This window comes from Myotis davidii, unplaced genomic scaffold (assembly GCF_000327345.1).
Source record: "Myotis davidii unplaced genomic scaffold, ASM32734v1 scaffold228, whole genome shotgun sequence".
NCBI lineage: Eukaryota > Metazoa > Chordata > Mammalia > Chiroptera > Vespertilionidae > Myotis > Myotis davidii.
Genome location: NW_006300104.1, coordinates 1,853,549 through 1,862,704, shown reverse-complemented (window position 1 = coordinate 1,862,704; position 9,156 = coordinate 1,853,549).

Here is a 9,156-nt window from a genome sequence, read left to right as displayed (position 1 = left end):
TACATTCAAAATATGAATATAATACTAGCTTATAAGACCCTGATAGAAATAAGGCCAACCTGAAATCTGAAAGGGCACTGCTCTTATTTTATAAACCCATGCCATATAAATCACCACCTTCGGTTGGAATTCCATGGTACATAAATTGTATGTACTGTGACATGTCTTAAGTGCTACAGAGCAGATGACCACTCTGGGTTTTCAATACAATAAGCATTTTTAATCTAGAAATAACCTAACATATACCCATATTACATACAATATACGTAGCAAAAATATATGAAATGAATAAATTATTTTAAATAATAAATATTATGTAAATGTTCCCTTTTGTTGGATGTCAGTTCTTGAGGAAGAAAACGTGTCTGCATTATCTTTTCCTAAATCTTCAACACCTAGAATAGCCTCTCTCACAAAGTAAATAACAATTATTTGGGAATTAATGCAAGATAAAAATTTATGAATAAAGTTGTCATATGTATGTGTGTACATCTATAGTATACATAAAAGAGGTGTTCTTGCAAGTGGCAGCTCTTCATCATGCCTTAGTTTTGTTTATTTATTTTAAGAGTAATTATTTCTTCTAAATTAGCAAAGACTACTTTATGCAAGAAAACTAATATCAGCTTCCAATGACTGATCATTGATGCTTCACTTTCAGCTTAAATCACAGGAAGAAAAATACAATCTTTTTTCATATTGTGCTGTATTTTTAAAAACTCTATTAGTACAAAGTTTTAGATGTTATAGAGAATTTTTTTAAAAGCTATTGAATAAGTAATTGAAAAAATTTCTAACTAAATGCTTGCTCTGCCTAAAAGTCATAATGAGATCATTTCTGCATTAATGAGATTTAGGTATGCTTCATATCTTTGCTCCCCAGTGTCTTGCTACCCCATCCTTTGTCATCACCTCTGGAGTCAACATGATTTCGCTCTAGTATAAATCATCCTCATTAGGTGAACTGGATTATATTGATGAGTTCAGCTTGAGCTAGATTTACGAAGTGACACAAAGTTTGAAATCTCAATTTATTCCAGCCCTATGTATCATTTCCTGTGAGTGATTTTATGATGTGGTAATTGGGCAGTAGTTCAGCATTCTGATAGCCCCAGGAGATTCAATTTCACTGTAATAACAGACATTTACAAAGTCTAACCATTTTATTAAAGAGTACCCTGAATATCAATATATTTATTTTACTTTTTTTTAAATCTGAGAGATACTTCAATGCCTGTTTTTTTTTCTTTTTATTCAATATTGTTCAAGCTTGGAACACTGACTCACCAAAGGGTGATCTAGAAGGCGTCAAGCTCCATTGGACTCGATAAGTTCTGTCCATCACTGATTACCACCCTGATGACTTTTTTATTTAGGCCCGGAAGTCAGATTTGCTTCTTTGTAAAGAAACTACAGGACTGACAGCACACAATGAATCATGCCTAACAACATGCTGACAAGCTGGCAGGAGACAGCCTGTACAGTGACAAATACAGCTGACAACAAGTGTACACATCTGTTTGCTAGGATTTATGAGAAAGGAATACAAACAAGGAGGAGATGGGTTCTTTGGTTTTACAAGAGAATTTAGAGGCTCTTTTCTTTCCATCTAAATAACAGCAACATAAGGAATACATATTATCCCTCAAGATATATTTATTACAAGCACAACCAGATTACAAATGGTCTCTGCAGATTAGCATTTTGATTATCAAACTGCTGTTCCAAATATCTGATGAACAGATATTAGAATAGTTCTTAAACATACTGATTAAACACACATCGATGCTGCTATTTTTAATGCTTGCTTCCATTTAGGTGTAAATCAGTTTCCATATCCTTCCTTTAAGCTTCAAGTGAAAAGAATATAAAATGTATATAACCCCACCAGACTTTTCTCAGGGAGACAAAGACCCAAGCCCTCATTCTTAGTTAGATTTTTGGGTTTAAATAAATACATTTTCAAAGTAGGTCAATTAATTCAAATGCCAATAAAAAGGTATTCAATTAACTTATGCAGTAATCAAGGTGCTCCCACAAAGCTTTTTTCACAACTAGCCTTCTATCTCCCACATTTGCCTTTGTCTGTAATATAAATGTTCTCCCTTCAACACAATTAGTCCAAAGCACACAATTTTCTCCATTCTGGAACAAGCTCTCATTGAAAAACTGTATCCTAGAAATGATAACAAGTAATAATAGTAATTATAAATCTGTTAATGAATACTGGGAACACCATCACACTCACCCGTGCAGGAGATTATGTATCAAACTGCAAATGACTACCGCACAGGTAAACTTTTACAAATGGTAATGTGTTGCATTGTTTAGATGATTTAGAAGGAATAAAACAACCACAACACTTAGAAAATTTGTTTTTTAGCAATTTAATTTTACCATCCTTATGGATCTTGATCTGAGCTACTGATTCTTATAATTGTCGGTGTTGATTTTTTCCTCTTTTGTCAATATTATCCTGGAAGGTCTCTGAGAGTAGAGCTTCTACTTTTCACATAGTAAATTCATAGTAATGAATTGTTCAAATAATACTAAATACTAGGCTACAGTAAGTTGGGCCTAGCGGTGTGGCTCTATCCTGAATGACCACACTCTGAACTTGGGTGCTGATGAAGCTTCTTCATTGTGAGTATCCTCAGAGAATACAACTCAGAACAGAAAGGGGCTCTGAATATCCTGAGCTATCAACAAGAGAATTATGGCCTTTTCCTTTTCTTCATTATTGTTTTAATCTCCAAATGTTGAAAATGGATGAAATATTATTCAAGAAGCTTGGAAAACATATAAATATGTTGGGTGATATTAGCCACCTGAGAGCCAAGCAGTTTGCTTCTAACTGAGGTGGAGATAAACAGGTGGACCAGTTATCAGGGAAAGGCTAATGTGTGAGAGGATATCCTCCCTGTCTTCCCAGATGTCCAATTTTAACAGTCCAATCATTGTTACTGGTTGAGACTAAAAACTGGTACACTCTCATTTATATTTACATTGAAGGTTGATTAGAATAGTTAACTATAATATTTGCTTCCATGAAATATTTCCAGAAGCTGTGAGAAAAAAAAAATCTTCCTAAATAAAAGTAAGCACCTCAACTTAAATTCTATTGCAAATAGCTCACTGCTGTATTGTTAAATTTTAGGATTAGAGAATTTTGGAGCAAAAGATAGAGTGTAGAGATCATTTATTTAAGACTTTTCATTTTCCTTGCTTCATTATTTTATTGGCACATGTTTCTATCATCCAACTAATTCTGCTTTTATTGAATGAATTTCAAAGTAATATTTTATCAAATGTCATGTATTTTTATAATTAGCATAATTATATATAAGTGCATAATTAGTGTAAGTACATGTAATTACATTATTATAGTACTAGAGGCCCAGTACACAAATTCATGCATGGGAGGGGTCCCTAGGCATGGCTGGCGATCAGGGCCAATCAGGGCTGTCTCGCCAGTCCTGATCAGGTTTGGGCCTATCAGGGCCTGCTGGCCAGGCGGAGGAATCGGGGGAAGGACTGTGGGAGGTTGGCCAGCTGGGAGGAAGGACCACGGGAGGTTGGCCAGCCATGGGGAGGGACCCAGAGAGGTTGGCCAGCCATAAGAGGTTGGCTGTGGGAACCCACTGACCACCAGGGGGCAGCTCCTATGTTGAGCGTCTGCCCCCTGGTGGTCAGTGTGCATCATAGTGACTGGTCGACTGGTCGTTCCAGTTGTTTGGCATAACGGTTGCTTAGGCTTTTATATATATAGATGCAATAATCTTGTAAAAAGTATTTTCTAACTTTATAAACTAAAACAAATGCATTGTGTAGGCATACTGGATAATTTTTGATATTCAGTAATATCTTGTTCTTCTTAATTTAACCAAATATCAAATTTTAATATGTGTAATTGAAAGATAATGTTGTATTTATTTATGTCAGTTGTTTGATAAGTTTTTTTAAAGAAAATACAGACCCAGAAAAAGAAAACATTTTTTCTCTACCTTTTAGGTTAGGTTACATATAGAACAACTAATCAATCTTTAAATTCAAATGAAAAACAAATTTATATGCAAATTTCATTTGGACCAAAATTAATAAAACTGGGAAGTCTGTCACTTGGCAACTAATAGGTAATTAATGAAAATGCTGGATGAATGTCACCTTTACTATACCAGTGCTCCTTGTACACCTGATAAAAACTTCAAATAATTTTAAATGTTGAACTAAAGTGAAACACTATAACACTATAACCTGAAACACTATAACCTCTTTCTACCAGTCTCTATAAACAGTTCTAAATATGCCATGAAAATCATATGATTCCTCTACCAATACTCCAGAAGGATACCAATATCAAGCATGCCTCTGAAATTGAAACTTGAATTTCTTTCTTTTTTTAAAATATATTTTATTGATTTTTTACAGAGAGGAAAGTAGAGAAATAGAGAGTTAGAAACATCGATGAGAGAGAAACATCAATCAGCTGCCTTCTGCACACCCGCTACTGGGGATGTGCCCACAACCAAGGTACATACCCTTGACCGGAATCAAACCTGGGACCCTTGAGTCTGCAGGCTGACGCTCTATCCACTGAGCCAAACTGGTTAGGGCTGATGTTTATTTTATGACTAGACTGGAGTTCTGAGTTTTGGAGAGGGAGATCAGAGAACTGAAGTGCCATTTCGTTGCATCATTTTAAGGATACATGCCATGGACATGACCTAGCACTGTTGATGTTGACCTTGATCACCTGGCTGAGGTAGTCCTTGTCAGTTTCTCCACTGTTACTCATTTCCCCCTTTTGATACGGTACTATTTGGAAGGAGGGACAATTATTTTGTTGAAATAAAATAAAAAGATTCTGAAGGCACAGAGCTGGCTGAGGGTGAGGTACTGTACAAAAAAAAAACCAAGAGGAGCCCAGCCAGTGTTGCTCAGTGGTTGAGCCTCGACCTATGAACCAGTTCAATTCCTGGTCAGGGCACATGCCTATGTTGCAGGCTCTATACCCCATCAGGGGTGTACAGGAGGCAGCCAATCAATGATTCAATCTCATTATTGATGTTTTTTTCTCTCTCCCTCTCCCTTCCTCTCTGAAATCAATAAAATGTATATTTATATTGAGAGAGAGAGAGAGAGAGTGAGAGGAATAAGGGAAATTCTACATACTTAGTCATGCAACACCTAGTTCTCTTCCTTTATAAAGCTCCAAAACACTTCCTGAGGCAGAAAACAGTTGAATGCTCCAGGAACAAAGGTAGTCACCTCGGAGAGAATATCTAAAATTCTGACATTTGTGATTTCCCAATAAAATAGCTGGCCATCAAACTGCTGAGTACGTCAGCCAGCAAGTCATTGTCCCAACTCTGTCCTAATACATGCAGAATTTGTCATACTACTCTAAAATGTCAATGAAAAGCTACATAGCACATTGAGAAAAACTTTTAACATGAAGGTAGAGACCAGAGAAAATCCTACTGCACTGGTGAAAAAAAATGAAAGTAAATTGGTGAAAGATAAAACAATTCTGGAAGCATAAAAATTGTTCTAAAACTTTAAATAATATACTCAAGGAGCTAGAGAAGATATTGCATATTGCTCATATGAAACAAGAATAGGACACCATGCAAAAAGGAACATCAGAGAAAAACAGAGCTACTGAGAAAAAAATCCACAGCAAACACAACATCAAAATACTAAAATACCAGTGATAAAGAGAAACAACTGGTGATGAACAAAGGAAGAACCAGTCATATTAAATTTCTCAAAAACAAAAATAAGATAGGAGGTAATAAGCAATATCTTTTAAATGTTGAGTCAAAATAATGTTACCTATAGAGAATTTCTGTCCAGAGAATTTCTGTCCAATTGTGAGGCTAAAATTAGGACACTTTAATTTATGCAAAGACTCAAAAAAAAGGGCACTTCTTAGTCATATATTTTCAGAGAGCTTCTGGGAAATATATATCCAGAACCAAGGGCAAAAAACAAAAGAAGAAGACAGGATCCAAGAAGAAAGAAAGCAGAGCATTTACCACATAAAGTCCCAGGATGACAGCTATATAAGTGCTGTACAGATCAATTGGGCCACCTTAAAGTGAGCCACTAGAGGACTCCAACAGGGTTACAGGTCCAGGTTTGGACATGTAAAATTTTGTATTAAGAGATGTTTAACCAAATTGGTAGAGGATTTAGTCGGGCATTAAATTTTTTTGTAGATAAAATAATGAAGCATTTAATAGATTCAAAAAAAGTAAAGGTTGAAAAGAAAATATAAATATGGTCTAGAATTATATATAGCTCAACAGTAATCAACCCTATTAATGCTCTGAAATTGAAATGAGACAATAGGAAAACATAACCGAAAATATCAGTACATAGTCATATTGGCAGGTAAGAAAATAAAAGGGGTCTAAGTAAGCTAAAACTCTCCATATTACTATAAGTAATGTCTATAACTAAAAAATCTATGGCGAGAACTATCCTATATAATCCAGCAATCCTGGATTGTGAGAGGGATGTCCAGCTGCCTGGTGGGATCGGGCCTAAATGAGCAACTAGACATCCCTTGAGGGGTCCCAGATTGGAGAGGGTGCAGGCTGGGCTGAGGGAGACACACACACACACACACACACACACACACACACACACGCACGTGCACAAATTTCATGCACCGGGCCTCTAGTACTTTTGTAATAATGTAAAGTAATTAATAAATTCATGTCACATTAAAAATAAAGAAATAAAATTTTTGAGAGTGTGATAAATTTACATTAGAAATGTTTAGCTTATTAGTGGTAAATTAAATTAAATTTTGCTCAATTGTTAAGAAGAGACCTTTGAAATTAAAAGGAGTACGATATCCTTGGCCAGGTGGTTCAGTTGGTTGGAGCATCATCCCATGCACCAAGAGGTTTTGGGTCTGATTCTCGGTCAGGACACATACCTAAGTTTCAGGTTCAATCCAAGTCAAGACATGTACGAAGGCAACTGATCAATGTTTCTCTCACATTGAGGTTTCTTTCTCCCTTCCTCTCTCTCCAAAATCAATTTAAAAAACAGCACACACACACCACATATCCTCAGTTGAGGATTAAATAACAAAACAAAAAAAGAATATAACTGTCATAGTAAAAAAATTAAGTAGTAAGGATGGACCAAATATAAAGGCACTGTTACTGAAAGCAAGAAAAAGACAAGGATTAATGTATTATTACCTAAACCTCCTAATATAGTTTGGCATCCACCATCACATCCAACTATTCACTCTCATAGCAAAGAAGACTTCTTTAAAGTGTCTCTCATAAGCCCCTTCTAGTTTCCTATAGCCTTACAATTAGCAGATAAACTTGTATCTTTCACAGAGAATAGAAAATCCACAAATGCGGTCTCTCTCTACTTCCATGACCATGTAACAAAGAGCACCTCGCTTCACTCATTTTCCTTTCTGTCTCAGAGGAATGGACATTGTGTCTCTCTAATCTTCCGCATTTCAGTTGTGCACAGGATGCCAGTCCTTACTGTACTTCAGGTCCTCCTTCCTCTCAGTTGTCTTTTCCTTTCTTTGCAGACATTTCCATGTGTCTTAGGTTTGAGTTCCCCCAGAAGCAGACACTGGAATGAAGACTCAAATGCAAGTAATTTATTTGGGAGATGATGCTGAGAAACATCAGTAGGAGAGTGGAGGAGTTAGGCAGGAGAGGGAATACAGCCAATAAGGGCTTGCTATCTAGCCAGGTATCATTGTGGGTGACTGGAGTTCAGTGTATCGCATGCCAGAGAGCTACTAGAGCAAGGCATGAAGAAATGGGGATACTTATCTGCCAACTACCTCATTTATTGACATTGGTTGAGAGCTGTTTCTTGAGGCTCTGGCACTTCCAACTTTCCCTCAAAGTGAGACAGGCATGGTCCTTCCTGCATTCAGATGGTAGAACACAGACAGTGCTGCAGGTGTCTGAGGCGGCACCTTCAATGTACAGGGGCGGATGCCAAAAGGATCTGGGTGGGCCTCTACCAACGCCATGGACTAAGCTAAAAACCACAGAACGATTCTGGGCTGTCTTCCTCTCACCTTCTGCAATGAGAAAGTCATGAAATCCCATTAATTCTCCTCTAAAATATCTTCAATCTCCCTCGCCCATATTCTTAATTTCTTCATTAGTACATCAGATCTTCCTTGATTAATTGCAATAGTCTGCTCAGTAATTTCTTTAACTTTTTATTGCTGTCATTTTTACAACACAACATAATTCACTTTTAATTTCTTACTGTAACGTCCCATCTCCCACAGGACCCATGGGAGTTAGAATATTCTAAAAATAAGGATGCTGGCATAATGTAGAACTAGATTTGAATCCTGCCTTTGTTCTGTACAAGGTTTATGATGTTTGGCATGCAAGTTATATTCTCTGAGTCTCATTTTCCTCGTCTGTATATTAGAGATATTTATAATTACCTTACAGAATTATTTACAAAATGAGCAATAATATGTTTAATCTGTTTTATTTTGGGGAACTCATTAAATGGTACCTGACTTTATTACTATGATCAAGATTAGCAAGGCACACAAAGCCCTCTATTACATTGCTCCTACTTCTATCTAGATTCTGTTCCACTTTCTGATACACTACATATTTTAGCTAACCTAAACTTCTCTATAACTTGGCCATGTCCTTTCTTTCAAATCTAGTCTTGCTTGTATTACTGAAATGCCCTAGAAAACTCCTACTCAGACTTAGAGAGCCAGCTCCAACACCATGTCCTTCATGAAATGTTTCCTCATTCTTATAGGGCAGAGTTAGTCACTCCTTACGCTACCACAGAACTAGGTTCAAAATGTTACTTTTTCTTTTTATGTTGGTGGTTTCAGAAGTAATTTTTTAAAATTTTATTTTATTGTTAATAATATTACAAATAGTAGTACATATGTATCCTTGTTTTCCCCATTGACCTCCCCCTGGCCTCCTCTACCCCCCCCAACCCTGCACATGCCCTTACCACCCCACCCCCCCCAGTGTGTTCCATCCTTTGGTTATGCTTATATGCATGTATACAACTCCTTCAGTTTATCTCTTACCTCCTAACATTTTTCTACATGTGTTTCCCTGATTAGACTATAAGCTTCTTAAGAAATGACAAAATGTTGTTTAC